Source organism: Orcinus orca, chromosome 7, assembly GCF_937001465.1.
Source record: "Orcinus orca chromosome 7, mOrcOrc1.1, whole genome shotgun sequence".
Classification (NCBI taxonomy): Eukaryota; Metazoa; Chordata; class Mammalia; order Artiodactyla; family Delphinidae; genus Orcinus; species Orcinus orca.
The window spans coordinates 23463238-23479741 of NC_064565.1; the positions used below are offsets into that span (position 1 = coordinate 23463238).

Genomic DNA, 16504 nt, shown 5'->3' on the forward strand with positions numbered 1-16504 from the left:
ACTGTTCCTATACGGTCAAATTGTGCCAGGTACGATGTGGGCCAGAATCCGTGGTTTAGAAAGTTTTCCTGTTGCCAGGGAAACGAGATTCACATACATTAAAGTATTAGGGAAGAGGACACTGGTTTTCTGTTTCTTTCTTTATTCCCAATCTCATTCCCCCGCAAGGATTTGTGATTACTTACAAAAATATACACAAAATGAAAATGATAAAACAAATAATTGAGGAAGGAAAGCCAAAGGGAAGATACAAGTAGAAAAATAATAAAACCAAGGGTTAAGATTAAAGAAATATATAACATACTGTCCAGGCTAGAGGGGATCTATATATGTGGCTTAAAGTTTTGAGAGCCTCAAGCACAGGCAGTAAGTCACACAAGATACTATATACAGAGCCGACGTTGACAGGGCAACCATTGCCAAACCTCACTGCCCAATGATAACACCTGGGAAGATTTTCGAAAATTCAGTAATGAACCAGAATCCCTAGGGAAGGCAAAGAGGGAGAGAATGCTGGGAATCTGCATTTTTAAAACCTCCCTGAAGTAATTATGATGCCATCAGCCCTCAGACTGGGAACCCCAGCTGTAGGGATTTAGAAACAGAAAAGAAAAAAAAATTCCTCAGGACTTCCCTGGTGGTCCAGTGGTTAAGACCCCACACTCCCAATGCATAGTGTCTGGGCTCGATCCCTGGTCAGGGAACTAGATCCCCCATGCATGCCGCAACTAAGAGTTCACATGCCACAACTAAGGAGCTGGCAAGCCGCAACTAAGGAACCCACCTGCTGCAACTAAGGAGCTGGAGAGGCACAACTAAGGAGCCCACGAGCCACAATGAAGGAGCCCGTGAGCTGCAACTAACACCCAGCACAGCCAAATAAATAAATATTGAAAAGAAAAAGAAAAAAAAATCCTCCAAAAATCAGATTGCAAGAATTACGGAGGATGTAGAACTCAAGCTAAGCCTATAAGTTTGAATGGAGTTTAAAGAAGTGGAGATTCTAAGAAGACCTTCCAAGTAGAGGTAAAGGCATGAGCCAAATCACAGAGGTAGGAGGGAGCCTGACGCCATGGAGGGGACGGCACCATCCCTATCACCCTGGAGTAAGTGTGAGGGGGCCCTAGGACACTATTTAATTTATTCCTTAATCCATTCAATTTAAATCAAGTCACAAAGGAATTAAAGAGGCTACATACACAACAAATAAAAAAACTTAGAGTGAAAATATGTACATTAATTATTGCTGTGTAACAAATTGAGTGGCTTAAAAATAATACACATTTATTATCTCACAGCTTCCGTGGCTCAGGAATCTGAGAACAGCTTATCTGGGGCCTCTGTTCTGGTCTCACGAGGTAAGCAGGTTTGAGGTCTCGCCTGAGGTCTCACCTGAGGCTTGGAGTCTCCTGAGCTCGTGTGGCTGTGAGCAGAATTCATTTCCTTGCATCTCTACAACTCATGGTGACTTGCTTTTTCAAGGTCAGCAGGAGAATCTCTGAGGCTTCAAATCTCTGGTCTCTAGACTTTAAGGGACTTGTCTGATTAGGTCAGGCCCATCCAAGAAAATCTCCTTTTTTATTAACTCAAAGTAAACTGATTAGGGACTTTAATTACGTTTGAAAAAGTCTCCCCACCTTTACCATACAACGTAACCTAATCATAATCTCAGGCTCTGCCCACACTCCAGCGAGAGGGAATTATACACCACGTGCATGTATAAGAAAGGGCTGATCTCTCGGGGTCCATCTTAGGATTCTGTCTACCACAAAGTACAAAGATGAGAGAATGGAAAACTGCAAATATGCAGGATATGAGCCAACAGAGCACTTGTATTTAAACACGTAATTCTGGTTCTGAGCTTCCTGGCAGTTGAAGTGAAAAGGAGACATGATCAGACTTCTTAGTACTCTCTGATCAGGTCCTAGTACCAACTTATAGAAGATATTTCTCATATCTGTACATAGGAATCATGAAATGACAAGCATCAAAGTAAGGTGAAAGACATAAGATAGAGTTAGATGGAATCTGATCCAAAATAACTCTGTCAAGTAGGGGATGTATTTGCCCCTCCCCAACAACTTGCCCCCATTCCGTGGGGAATTGGTAGTGATGGGAACAGGGTTCAATGAGGTGTTTGCTCAATACCAGCTAACACGGGTTGGTGATTGGGGAACCCATAACAGAGATTAACCATAGAAAGGCACCATGAGTTTTCCAGGGGAAATGAGGATATTGAAGTACAAACAAACAGAAGTTAGAAACCAGAGGGATCCAATGTGTGGAAGAGACTGGAGCAGAAGTTTGAGCCCTACATAGTCTCCAATGAGTCTTGCAGAAATGTGGCTTTGTCTTGTGCCCTGGGGTCTGTGACCTCGCCACAGACCCTGTGGGACAGCTTTCCTCCAGGGCATCTTTCAGGTATCCTTCAATCTCAGACTGAGCTGATCAAATGCCTCTGCTTTGCTTTATATTTCTCATAATTGGTTCTACGCAATCAGCAGAGTGAACTGCGTCAACCTGTGTTCCATTCACACTCTAAAATACACGTCTAGCTGCATGAAAACTACTCTTCTTCCTTCTATCTACTAATATATTATCTCTTTTTATGACCCCCTCAATTCTACCACTTCGTGCTCAGGTCCATGTACCTGTCTCCCTTCCTTGAATGGCCTCTGCCCTCATTCACAGTCAGCATTGACTGTGTAATCACTCCTGTTTACTCACATCTGGTCTCCTACCATCTGACCACCTGGTCCATGGCAATGGCTGCTTTTAACTTCTTGCATCTTTGTTTCCATAGAGCTTATTAATTTAGATCTGCAAAGTCCATAGATGGAAGAGGCCTTGGAATCCTTCAGCTCACCTTCCTTCTCAATAAAGACCATACCATCACTGTCTGAGCACCTCAGGAGGCAAGGAACTATTTCGTATGGCCCCAGTTTCAGTCTGTGAATTTCCAGATGGTCAAAAGTTCTGCCTAACATTAGGCCACAACTGTTTCTCTTTAACTTCTACCCTAAGTAGCAGTGGAAGTTAAGTAGTATTCTCTTGAGTAAATTCAAACACCACCTTTACCCTCACATATTGTTAGTGGAAATAAAAATTTGGGCAACCACCTTGGAAAAGTATTCAGCAGTATTTAGTAGATTCCCTGTGATGCAGCAACCTCACACACATACACACTCAGATATGTGTGTGTTTGTTCACCAAGGGATATGTGTGCACTAGAATATTCATAGCAGCACTATTTGTCATGGTCCCAAACTGAAAGCTATCCAAATACACCACCAACAGTAGAGAAACTATATTATGATACAGCCACACAATGGAATACTATACAGCAATGAGCATGAAAACTCTACCAGTAACCACAGCAATATGGATGAATCACACAAATACAATTTGAATGAAAGAAAATTATACATACTGGTGATTCTATTTATATAAAGTACCAAAAACAGGCAAAATTAATCTATGCTACTGGACGTTCTCATGATGATTCCCTGAGAGGTGTGATTAAAAGGGAACTTAAGGAGGGGGCTGGTGATATCCCTTGGTCTGAAAGCTGGTAGTACAGGTGTATTCACTTTGTAAAAATGTGTCAAGCTGTATACTTATGTGCACTTATCTGCATGTATATTATACCTCAAAAAAAGTTTTAAACTCCTCTTTCTCCTCCAAATCACCTGAATAAATCAAATTTCTTTAGCCATTTCTTATAGATATGGGTTGTAGAAGGGTCGAGATCCCAGTCAATTTATAAAACCGTTTAGTCTGGCAAAGCTCTGATCATTCATTTGGAATTCAATCATATTGATTGGTTTATAGTATTCTTTGAATGTCCCCTGTGAGATTAACTCCTTTTCTCCAATATGTTGTGAACCCCATAAACACAAGTGTATTTCCCTTTTGATTTTCTAGTAGCACATATATTCAGAATCCATCGTGTGCTCAGAAAACACACTTTTCCCTCCTCTTCCTTAGCAAGTACAGATAAAACAGATCAAATTTACATGGAGTCTATCTGATTAAACAATCTAAGTATTTTCTTCCTTTTTACCCCCAATGAAAGGCTTAATACTACTTCATCCAGTGAAGCCAATGATCTTTCTCTTCCCTCAAGTTGATCTAAGAATTGACCTTTGCCCTGATTTATGAGCCCTTTTCAGATGTTTCCATATGGTGAGGTGGAGACAATCATTAGGCAGACCCCTCTAGAATACTGATTCAGTATTTACTTCCATTCCTCTTGTCTTCATCAACCGTAAACTGACTTCATGTCTGAACCCCTTCATTATAGTTTTTTCCTCTCAGGGAAAAAACATACTACTTTGGACACTGAGAAAGAAGCATTCTTATTCATGTAAAGTTAGTGGCATCCTCCTTCCTGATGGGCTAAGTAGAAGGTGAGATAAATGAGCCCTAGAACACAGGCCACATCTCTGATGCAAAGAAAGAATCCTGGGTTCTCAATAATGGAATGAAAATAATGCCTTTGATGTAGATAAGGCTTCTGGCTGATAACTTTTATCTTCGCAGAGCAAATACTGCCAAGGAAATCTGCAGACATTCACATCATGAATGTTGGTTTTTCTCTCTGCTTGCAAACTCATTTGCACACTTGGCACCTGGCATGCTTGGTTGCCGCATGAGGTTTGCAGAATTTTCTTTTCCCACTTTGCACAATTTTTTCCAAGGGAATATTTATGGGCATCAGTCACTTCCCCAGACAAATGGTAAAGAGAGAGGCCAGTCTCCTAACCACGTTCATATTCCCATCACCCGTCTGCCTGTATAACCAATGGTTCAGTCTATAGAAGCACAGCTTGTCCCAGCCCAGGTGTGATAGGTAGATAAGTAGGTAGGTAGATAGATAGGGAGATGGATGAGAGAGAGAGAGAGAGAGAGATGGATAACAGAGAGAGGGGAAAGAGAGAGAGAGATGATAGGTGATAGATAGACAGATAAAAGAGATAGAATGAAATTATGAATCTGCAAAGATTCTTACCAAGCCCATTGAGGAGCTATCTGTAGAAAACTGCAGACACATGTCAGTTTGTAAAGACCATACAGAACAGAGAAGGAAAATCTAAGAAAGCTACTCATGCAGAAACTATTTAATCAAAGAGTAAAGACAATTACAACATCTGTTAATCTTCTGTGGAGGTTATAATTAAATGCTTTGGAGAAACACCCTTTCAAGGGTGATCCTTCAACATCTGTTGTGAAGACACACGGCACTGTGCAGGGACGGGTCACTTCAGCACTTTGGGAAAACAGGACTTCTGGAGATCTCAGACGCTGCAAGGGTCCTCGTGCTCACAGCCCAGACCTGCACCCACTGTCCCGGGGGAGGGGCTTTTCTCCTTAGTGCTGTGCATGACAGCACTAAGTCTGTGTTGTGTGTCAGACCGAAGTCAGTGTGTGTTAAGGAAAAACAGGATCACGGGGCCAGCAACAGCCTTGTGACTATCTGATCCCCCCCTTTCACTCTGCAGATGGGGCCACTTGATCCCATGTCATACAGCTGGCTCGTGGAAGAATTTTACAAGCAGGGCTGTTCAGCTCTCCATCCGGATTTCACTCCACTCCACCATTCTGCTTGCTCTTTTGGTCTCTCCCTTACTTTGGCTTGAAATCTGGATGTGTCCTTTGTTTAACGGGATCAGCATTAGAATGAGGCCCTAGGGTATCTGAAGTTTATGGAGAGGTAGAGAACGGAAATGATTCCCTTCTCCAGTGCCTGGTCCATCGTCAGTGAGAAGCACTGACCACCACCACTTCTCCACTCGGCTTTCTGAGGAGTAGGAAGCAGAGAAGAGGTAAATTAAGATAAAGGAGGCAAAGAACCAAAAAAAGAGGATGAGCAAAGAGAGGGAGAGATGAGAAGAGAGACGATTGAGAGAGACAAGGACAGAGAAATAAGGTGGGGTAAAGAGAGAGAGAGATGGAGAAGAGGAAGGGGGTGGGAGGAGCTAGGGAAGGTGGTCCAGGGGTGCAGGAAAAAGGTATCAAATCAAGACCCCACCAAAAGGAGCTGAACACACTTTATACCCACCCAACTTCATAACCTGGTTCCACTGTACTTCAAATAAGCAGTTCTATGCATGCAAAAGACCACGGGATTTGGCAGCTTTGCCAAACAAAATGCAGAGATGATAAAGCCGGGGGGATCACATAAACAGACACAAGGTATTGAGCAATGAAAAATATGTCCCTAAGGGGAGAACATAATAAATGTATTCATGGTCCAGGAGGGGTAGGGGTGGGCAGCATCCTTGCTAGCTGTCTTGGGCTACAAATACCTGTACGTGCCAAAATGCCGAGTAAGTGGGGTTCTTGTGGGATTAAACCACAAGTCCCTATGACCAGACACATGGGGCTGACATTAGCCCTCTCATTTCCCTTCAGCAATCACCTGCGTACAAGGACCCATAATGTCTTCAACGATGCGGAGCCAATAGTGACAGTAACAGTCACCACGTACTGCAAGTCTAATTTTGTGCAGGCACTCTTCGTACTTTATCTCATTTAATCCTCACAATGATAAGGAGGTAATATAATCTAACTATCTGGGTCAAAGTCTTACTATGCAATTTGGAACAAATTAACCTCTCGGTACCTTGGTTTTGTCATCTATGAAATAGAATTGATAGGAATATTTATCTCAGAGGGCTATTTTGAGGATTAAATGAGACAATATAAATGGAAAGCATGACAGGGTCAGACACATTGCAAGCACTTAATATATATCAGGTGAAATCATTGTTGCTATTACTACATTTTATGGATGAGGAAACCAAGCTCAAGGAAATTAAATAACTCTCCCAAAGTTGATGGAGATCGGAACAGAGGCTGGAACCCAGATCTATCTAAGGGGTAAATGTCACATGTGCACGAGCTGTGGCTATTTGTTTTCTGTTACTCTATCTGTATTAACTGGCTCCAAAAATCCTGGTCTTGGCTTCCCTGGTGGCGCAGTGGTTGAGAGTCCATCTGCCGATGCAGGGGACACGGGTTCGTGCCCCGGTCCGGGAAGATCCCACACACCGCGAAGCGGTTGGGCCCGTGAGCCATGGCCGCTGAGCCTGAGCGTCCGGAGCCTGTGCTCCACAATGGGAGAGGCCACAGCAGTGAGAGGCCCACGTACCACAAAAAAAAAAAAAATCCTGGTCTTTCTGGTGTATAATGCAGTCTCTCAGGGAAAGGGTATCCAGAAAATTACCAGCTCAAGCTGGGAAACATAAAGGGGCACATTACTCAACGCAAGACATCTTCCTCTTCCCATTCCCTTGCCCTCATCAACGAGGGAAGAAAATAAATCCTCTCCATCCTCTTCTTCATTTACTCTCACACCCTCACACCTATAGAGCCCCCACTGACAAATGCCATGAGTATTGATACCTACACGACTGGAACTAAACAGGCACCCCCTCAATCATTAAAAGTTCGGTAAAACGAAATGTCTTGCCTTTGTTCCCTGTGTCCACAGGAATGTCGAATGCCATGAAATTTGAATGTCATCAGTTGAGTTGTAAAAAGGAATGTTTTCCGAAGTGTAAGAATGGAGAGGAGAAAGCACTAAAGTCTGAACATTTGCTTATATCTGTCCATTCACCAAATATTTGTTGTTCACCTACCATTGACCAGCCACTGTTCTAGGTGCTCAGGCTACAATATTAAACAAGATAGACACAGATACTGCCCCTATGCAACTAAAGCCTAGACAGGGAGACGTTCTGAATCCAATAGTTGACCATATATTTAATTACACTAGTGATACGTGTTATGCAAAGCAAGTACCTGAAGCTATCCGAGTCTATAACAAGTAAGGAAAGCTCTCCTGAGGAAGGAACATTCAGGCTGAGCAGGAATTGTCCCAGTGAGGTTGCAGGGGGAGGGGGAGCCTTCCTAAGGAGAGATTTTGGTGAGTAGGAGAAGCTGAAAACAGGCCAGTGAGTAGGAAGAGAAGAGCTCTGTGCTAACCCACCAAATGACTCTAGAAAAGTCAGCTCAAGTCCCCACAACTCTTTCCTTCACGGCAACATAGCATGATGGAGCACTTAATAATGCTCTCCAGCTCTCACGATTCCTCTAGATTCTCGTTTCCTGTGTCTGAATCGAGGGTATACCACAGAGTGAGATTCTGGTCCAGGTGCAGGGAATAGAAAACCCATTTTGTTGAGAGTGGGACTCACTCAAATGTAGGAAACAAGTATAAACTGTCCCTAGGATAGGGGAACTATCATGTTTTTCCTCCATATTCAACAGCCAATATTAATTTCCCCAAAAGGCTCAGAGTCCAGGGCTCCAACTCCAAAAGAAAGGTCATGTACAGATTTTATGACTTGGCATCCAAAGTCCTGGTTTGCTGGATGGGCTGAATTCTCCAATTTTCCCTAACAATGAAAATAAAAAGTTAAGACTTCTAATTTCTCCAGATTTAAAAAAATACAATGCACTTTAAAAAGATTACTTTGGTAGTTTTACTGCTATTAATCAGGTATCCTAAAAACAATGGCTTCTTTCACAAGGTACCTATGGCCATTGGTCTGTATGTGAAATTTTATTCAGTTTAATAAGGCCCTCTACTGGCAATCTCCAAAAACACAATCTCTTTCAAATTATTTTCTAGTAAACTCTTTTAACTACTCCCAATAGTAAAGTATCTCACATTCCTGATCATGCAAATCTGGGCTGAAAAAATGAGAAGAAAATGAGAAAGGGAAGAAATTCTCTTCAAGTGTCATTTCAAGTGGGCCATTCATTTACCTATTCATAAAATAACATTACATGAATCATCATTTGCTTTCCTCTAGTGAAGCTATTCTAGATGTTAAAGGTACTCAGAAACAAAGACTATTTCTTACACTAAAATCTATGGAGTATTCATGGAACCATAACACTAAATTATGAATGTTATTTACAAACTACAATAAAAACAAATCATTTCTGTCCATTTACCCACAGATGAGTAATTGACTATAATTAGAATAAAAGAAATGTTGAAGACAGGCCTTTTAAATTGCTTCTGATATCTCACAATTAATAATTAACTTCTCCTACATGACAACCGACCAAACAAAAACACAAAAAACAGTATACTGTGACTTAAGAATTTATCCATATAAGAAGACTGTTTGAAAAGTAAGTTATCTTTGACACATTTGTCAAATGGCTGTTGGAAAATTTAACTATAGATTCCTAGAAAACCAAGTCAGTGTTCAAAATGAGGCAATTAATAACTTTGGGGGAAAAAAAAAATATATATATATATATATATATATATTTTTTTTTTGGCGGTACACGGGCCTCTCACTGTTGTGGCCTCTCCCGTTGCGGAGCACAGGCTCCGGACGCGCAGGCTCAGCGGCCATGGCTCACGGGCCCAGCCGCTCGGTGGCACGTGGGATCTTCCCAGACCAGGGCACGAACCCGTGGTCCCCTGCATCGGCAGGCAGACTCTCAACCACTGCACCACCAGGGAAGCCCAGGAAAAATATTTTTAAGAGAAAGGAAATACAAGAATAAATTATTTGACTCAACAGTAAATGTTATTTACAATCATGATAAAAATAAGCACTGAATAGACATTTAATCAAAATTGTGATATAATTCCATTGGAGAACAGGAAGAGTGTAGGAGGTGTAAGAAATATATATTGTAATCTATAATAATACAAGGTAAATACTTTGACGTTATAACTAGATATAAAAAACATTATTTAAAAATAGTACAGAAAAAGCAGCTAAAAGACTGTCAGATATGTATATCTTCATATATACATGCACTGTTTATATATGTGTAAGCATTTTAGAACTACCAATTAATATATGTCAAGTGACATATGTAAATATATATGATATATAGTTATTATTTATAGAGACATTTTAGTGCTATTTGGTTTTCTAAATTATGAGCATGTATTACTTTGATTTGTTTGTTTGCTTCTAAAAACAGATCCGCACTGGCAATGGGACCCACTTAGGACGTATCTTTTGGATTGGCCTGGATCAGTGTTCTATGTTTCCAGATTCAATTTGTCAAATGAAGCAAGGTCCCTTCATGGAACAGTTTGTCAGACACACATCTTGACAGTCACACTTGTTCCCACGTTTCAGAACTAACAGCTCGTCTTTCAACATCATAATATGTATATGCCATATCATTATCCAAGCTTATGCTCCAGTGGGTTTGGGTTTGGGACTTCCTTCTTGAACTCAGCCCATCGGCTTCTTATAGTGCATCCAAATTCTACTCAAAGGAATCACTAATCCAGAAAGTTTATTTCTAAGAGGAGAGATCTGGTTTCTTGCCCTGAAAATACCACATTAATTTATGTAACTACTGGGAAGTACCTTGTGTAATTGAGGCTTCCAAAAGGACACGACACACTTCATTAGACAAGTATGTATTGTGGGCACAGTAAATGTTGTGGGTAATGTTCTATGTATCCAAGAGATTTATTATTTCATCTATAAAGAAAGCACAATTGGGAATCTAAAATTCCAAAGGCATTAAACTTTGTAGAATTAGAGAAGTAGAGAAAAATAAGGCTATAAGGTATCTTGTGTTTAACTGGTTCTATGACTTGCCAGTGTTCAACGTCAACCATTCTGGCTGTTTAAACCCACTATCACAAAATACTACCACTTCCCTTGGTAAACTTTTCCAGAAACCAACCAAATGGCCACCATTACTTCCAATTTTTCTTTTTAATCTAAATCCCCTGAATTATACTCTTGACCAAGCTGAACTCAGCCTACCCACGCATACACTGAGAGTGCAAATAATTTTGATGTTGAGCCATAAACTCGGCCCAACCTGCAAGGGGATTCTTGTCCGAGACTCAGAGAAAAACAAAAATACCAAAGGGCTGGGCATGGGCTTTGACCCTTCTGCAAGACTAGAAAATGTGAACCACCACTTCAGTCGGCTGGTACCTTGAAGTGTTTATCTGATTTGCTGCTCTCCAGTACCATCAGTCCAGGGGAAGACAAGAAAAATCAAAGTTCCACCATAAGAAAAGCTCATGAGAAAGACTGCCTTCCACGTGTCCAGAGAGCCATACAATGAAAGGTTAAGAGTATGGGCTCAGGGTTCAAATCCTGCCTCTGCCTCTTTTACTGTCCATGTGACCTTTGCACATTACCTCACCTTTCTGAACCTCAGTATCCTTGCCTGGAAAATGAGTATAATGATCATGAGACAGCACCTGTGAAGTGTTTAGAAATGTGCCTGGTATACAGGCATCACTCAGTAGTGATTATGGGGAAGAAAATTTAAACCTTCTCTTAGAGTACCCATCAAGCACACATTCATACATTTTTTTTTCCCATCATTTGTTTGTTGGGAATTCACTCTGTGCCAGGTGCCTAGCTAGGCATGAGATTACAAATTTGGCAAAAGGGTCTGGGGGATAAATTGGATGGATAGGGAGGGGCCACAGGCAAGAGTGTAAAGATATTGAGGTGCTAAAGAACATACAAACCCAGCATGTTTAGGTAACAGAAAGCAGCTCCTAGTAGCTAAGACAGGAATTCCCACCCGAATCATCTGAGGAACTTTTTAACTATTCCTGTGTCTGAATCACATCTTGGAAATGCCCATTCATTAGGTCTGGGGTAGGACATGGGCACTGGTAAGGCGATAGCGATGATAACAGCTAATACTCATCAGTACTTAAATCTCTGCCTGTTTTAGCTATATTGATGTACAGCTAAGTGTTTAGCTAAGGGTTTTAGCTATATTAATGTATTTAATTCTCCCCATACTCCCACAAGGTAGGCACTCTTACTAGCCACATTTTAAAGATGAAAAGCTGAAACAGAAAAGTCAAGTGAATTAACCAAGATCATAAAGCCAGCCAGGGATGAAAGCAGGACTTGAGCCTGGGCAGTCTGGTTCCAGAACCCAAGTCCTCAATCGCTCCACCATGCTGCCCCTCAAGCCTTGATGGAAGATATAGATGGACTGTCATGCTAGGAACCTCCAGGGCAGACACATAGTACATGAGAGGGAGTGGCGAGAAATGAGGCATGGGAGGTTGGCGGCGTCACATCAGGAATAGCCCTTGTTTGCATACCGGGGAGTCTGGCGCTGAGAGCTTTCAACCAGAGTGAAGAAGAATTTCAAGCCACTCAGCACATTTACATGATGTTTTTGTCAGCCACGTGCAGAGGCATGGGTGTTTGATGCAGGAAAGGGGATACTTAAGCAATTCACTCCTTTACTTATTTGCTATTACACGTTGAACTACCATACTACTATACTCTGTACTAGGTGCCGTGGATATAGGAAGTGTTGAAATATAGCCCTGGCTTTTGATGGAAAGAGGTTCTTAACTAGGTAGCATAGAGCTTCAGATCCCACAGCAAAAATCAGCACAGGATACCATGAGGCTCCAAAGAAGAAAATCATCACTTCAACTTGAAGAATCCACAGAGGCCTCCCATAGGCAGGGGTGTCAGGGGCAAGGAAGGCTCCAGGGAAAAAGAGGAATGCAGGGTGTTAGTGGAATCTAGTTGAATGTTAGCACTGGAGGTCCAGGCTGCAGTGAGAGAATGAGGGTGAGGGGTAAGAATCCATGAGAAAGTAACGTTTCCACAGGCAAGAGGAGCCCCAAAGAAGGGGAAGACAAGTAACGTGTGGTCAATAAAAGAAGTCTGAGACTTGGAAGTAAAGCAGAAACAGAAAATGTCAGAGCTGGGAACCACCTTCGGTCTCTCAACCTGCACCTGATGCAAAGTACCTTCTGTACTATTCCACTGCCTGAAATGCCCGGCTTGCCTTTAGGTCATCAACTGTCAAATAATCACAGACTGCTCTTTGGTTCTCTAGCCAAAATAATGAGGAACAGAGTTGTTAAGAAACATACCCAGAGCCAAAGACAAAACAGGAATGTTCTCTCTTTACCAGACCACCTTCATCTATACACCTTCACACAGCCCAGCTCCTGCAAGAAGGCTAGGAACCACACGTGGGTCCTATTTCTTCTACAACCTGGAAGAACTGAAATGTGAAATGCATGCCGGGACAAGCACGGGAGGCTGGGTTTCTAGTTGGAGCTCTGCCACGGTCTTGCTGGGTGACTTTGGACCAATCATTTCCCCTCCTCATGCCTCAGGTTTTCTTCTGCAAAAGATAAGCTTTGAATAATGGTTTGGAAACTGTTTTAGTAGCACGTCCCTTTCTTTAAGTAAAAATTCACAGAAAGCATTGAGCTTTAATACATAAAACATATCCAGTGCTAACTAGTATATATAGGATGGATAAACAACAAGTTCCTACTGTATAGCACAGGGAACTATATTCAATATCCTGTGATAAACCATAATGGAAAAGAATATATATATATATATATATGTATAACTGAGTCACTTTGCTGTACAGCAGAAATTAATACAACATTGTAAATCAACTATACTTCAATAAAATTTTTTTAAAAATCATATGCAAGAGAGTGTGCTCTGATGGAAAAATCTGGAGCTGACAAACACGCAGAAGGAGGCTGCCCACCTTAGAACTCCATGGAAAACAGTCGAATATTTTAGGAGTTTTCAGGCAGTGGCTTCTTACAATTCTCTGAGACCAGAGAAAAAGGGAAAGGCAGGGAAGGCTGTCCCTGCTCTTGTGGGCTGCTGACAGAGCCGCTGAATGGAGGAACAGCTGGGTCTCCTGTACGGAGTCACGGGGCTCACGTGCAGGACGTAACAGACTAACAGCCGCTTGTCAATCCGTGCAGCAGGGCTGTCAGGACTGGATGGCAGGCATCAGCCAGGTTGCGCTACTAATTACAAGGGGCTGAATTCACTGCAGGCACTCAGGTGCAAACCCAGCAGCGAGAAGCATGCAGCAGAAAGACAAATCCACGTGGCTCTGACGCAGAACTTCCAGGTGGCCCAGAGCAACCGTGATGAGAGGGGGCCCGGGTTCAGGCTGGTGGCACACAGATCCCACCCTTCCCACTCCCCGAAGAATATTTGGAGAGTTTGAAAGAGTTGGGAGGAAAGTGAAAGCGAGGTTGTGGATCTCACGTCCCCACCGAGCTGAGTGTCAAAGTTGAACTTTTTCAGCAGTACCTGCGTTCAGGTTCCCAGAAGACAAGTCAGAACAGCAAACATTTCTCCAGGTACTTAAAGGGAAAAAATCCAGATAGAAACGGTTTCCATTCCAAAACGTTTGTCTATACTTTCGAACTCCCTGAGAATGAATGAGCTTATGAGTATGCATGCGTTTGGGGGGAGAGTGTAGGCAAGAAGGGAAGGAGACATTGAACGACACACACATATTAGAAATCTATAAACCACAGGAAAGATGAGAGATGAAAATCAAGAGTGGGTTTTCCCTTCCAGCACACTGGTTGATTAAAAATTAGTCTTTACAGTTTTCTATTAAAATTCCTAGGTCAACCTAATAGTTTCTGTATGGTTGGTAGCTTTTTATTTAAAAAAATAAAGAAAATTGCCAACCTCCCTGCAGAGGCAAATTAAGATCAGGAATCCAGTACCCTGTTATCTATGTGCTGAGTCCTCTGCACCTACCCCTTCAACCTCAGCGCACTGTAATTACTACTTGAAACAAATGCATACTTGTGGCAGTGACAGAGCCCGGAGAAATACGTACACATCACCATCTCACTTTAAAAGCAAAGCAAGCTGTATAAATACGAAAAACTGTTACAAGAGTTTTTAAAATTCCAACAGTCTTACTTGTCAGCTCTGCAGTCAACACATCTCACAGTCCTGGAGACAAACACAGGAACTGCAACAACTCTCTCCAGCTAAACATTTCCTCCCGGGTTGATCCTCTGTTTATTTGTGAAGCATGAAAAGGTCGGGCTCACAGAACACGCGCAGTTTCTCTGAACAGCCGAAGCGGCAGCAAAAGTTCCTGCCGCGAATTCAGAGCAAGTTTGCGGAGATCCGCTGCTCCCAGGGCTGCGGCTCCGTGCTTGCTCGGAGCTTGTAAATATAAGCTCCGTGGCCAAAGTCCCACATGACATCACCGGCAGCTGCTTATTGTTGAGTCTTTATTAACTGACTGTCAAAAAGAAAGGAGGGGGGTGGGGAGGAAAAGTATCTTTTCTGCAGCAAAAACCGGGCATCTCCGAGTGGATTCCAGTGATGCAAGCGTAAATAATCCCATTGATTCAAATTTTCAAGAGCCTGGTTTCCCTCAGGACAGATCGTTTCTCCTGAAAAAGGCAGAGAATCGCCTCCCCCGATTGACACTGGCTAAACTGAAGCCATGGAAGAGCCAGCGGGCTACGAACAAGTTGTTACCCACCTGTTTCCAGTCTGCTTCAGAGTCTGACGATTCATGAATAAATGAATTATTAGTTACGTCTTACATCGCCTAACAACTTTTATGTGAGATATATATATATATATATATATGGCTGACTTTTTTTTTCTAGATGGCTTGTCCTGAGTTGCAACTCTTTTTAGGTACACTAAAAAGTTTTTCAACTTGGGATAGGGGCTCCCTGAAATGTAGCCAAAATTGTGTGTGTGTAAATCGGAGGGTTCTTTTCTGAGAAGAGCTCTGAAAGGCTTCTTCAGATTCTTAATGACCTTCCTACACCACTCCCATCATGCCAAAAAAATCAATCAGTAAATAATCTTTGCCAAGTATCTCTAATCACCTCAAGTACTGTAAGCCACGCCCACTTCCAACTAGCAAGATAAAAATGTGCCCTTTCCCTGCTGTTTTCCACACTCTCAAGGAATCTCCCTTCTTCTCTGAGCTGGTTCTTACTCATGGTTTTTACAGTTTTCTCCCCATGCACACCTCCCCACCACCTGAGAAATCCACAAATCCTACACCACATCCCTGCCATGAAGTCTGGACACCCTAGCCCACTGTTTTCCTTCCTTCCTCTGAACTGCTATAATGATGCTGACTATATTTATTTGCTGCTTTTTATATACTGACTTGTATTTTTAGCTTGTTTTTTAGCCATCTGTGTTTCTGTCTCCTCAAGTCACTTTGAAAGGTCTTCGAGGGCAGCCATTGTGTTGTGTTATTTGTTTATACACAAACCTCCTGCCATAGTGAATCTTAAGCAGAAATGGGGGGAGAAGGACCTTGAGGGCTGAGGCAGGAACAGTTAGCAGAGTCCAGGGAATGGGGTGTATGTTTAGATAAGCACTCTCCCTGCCCTTGGAAAACAATGACCTTGCATCTCACTGGTCACCACATGAGTGGATGCTCTTTGGCACGTCCAAAAATTATTTTTTTCTAAGAGCAGTGATAGATTATTGATTTGGTAGGGTACCAAGGCCTTCAAATATTCCACTTTGATATAGGAATCAGCTAAAGATAGTGCCTATCTCGTATGCCACTAATGGGTTTAAATCAACACAATATTTATGGAAAGCAAATTAGAGGTACCTTAAATTTTTTTAAGTACAAACCCTTAGACCCAGCAATTCCACTTTTCCAGAGGGACCCTGCAGATATGCTCACGAAAGCGCCTAAGGATATAAGCTCAAGAATG

At 42.2% G+C, this 16504-nt stretch overlaps 1 protein-coding gene across 6 annotated transcripts in view; it reads right to left on the reverse strand.

Moving 5' to 3' along the window:
- The window catches only part of NCKAP5 (NCK associated protein 5), a 1039671-nt gene that overhangs the window by 959004 nt on the left and 64163 nt on the right, over positions 1 to 16504 (reverse strand). For 4 of the 6 annotated variants that reach the window (XM_033440356.2, XM_033440353.2, XM_033440357.2 and 1 more), the window contains exon 1: positions 14715 to 14972. The exons of 1 other annotated variant lie outside the window; for it this stretch is intronic. The gene's annotated coding sequence lies outside the window, so the exon portion shown is untranslated. Of the gene's footprint in view, positions 1 to 14714; positions 14974 to 16504 lie in introns of those variants that run through there. One more of the 6 variants, XM_033440361.2, reaches the window with a different exon arrangement.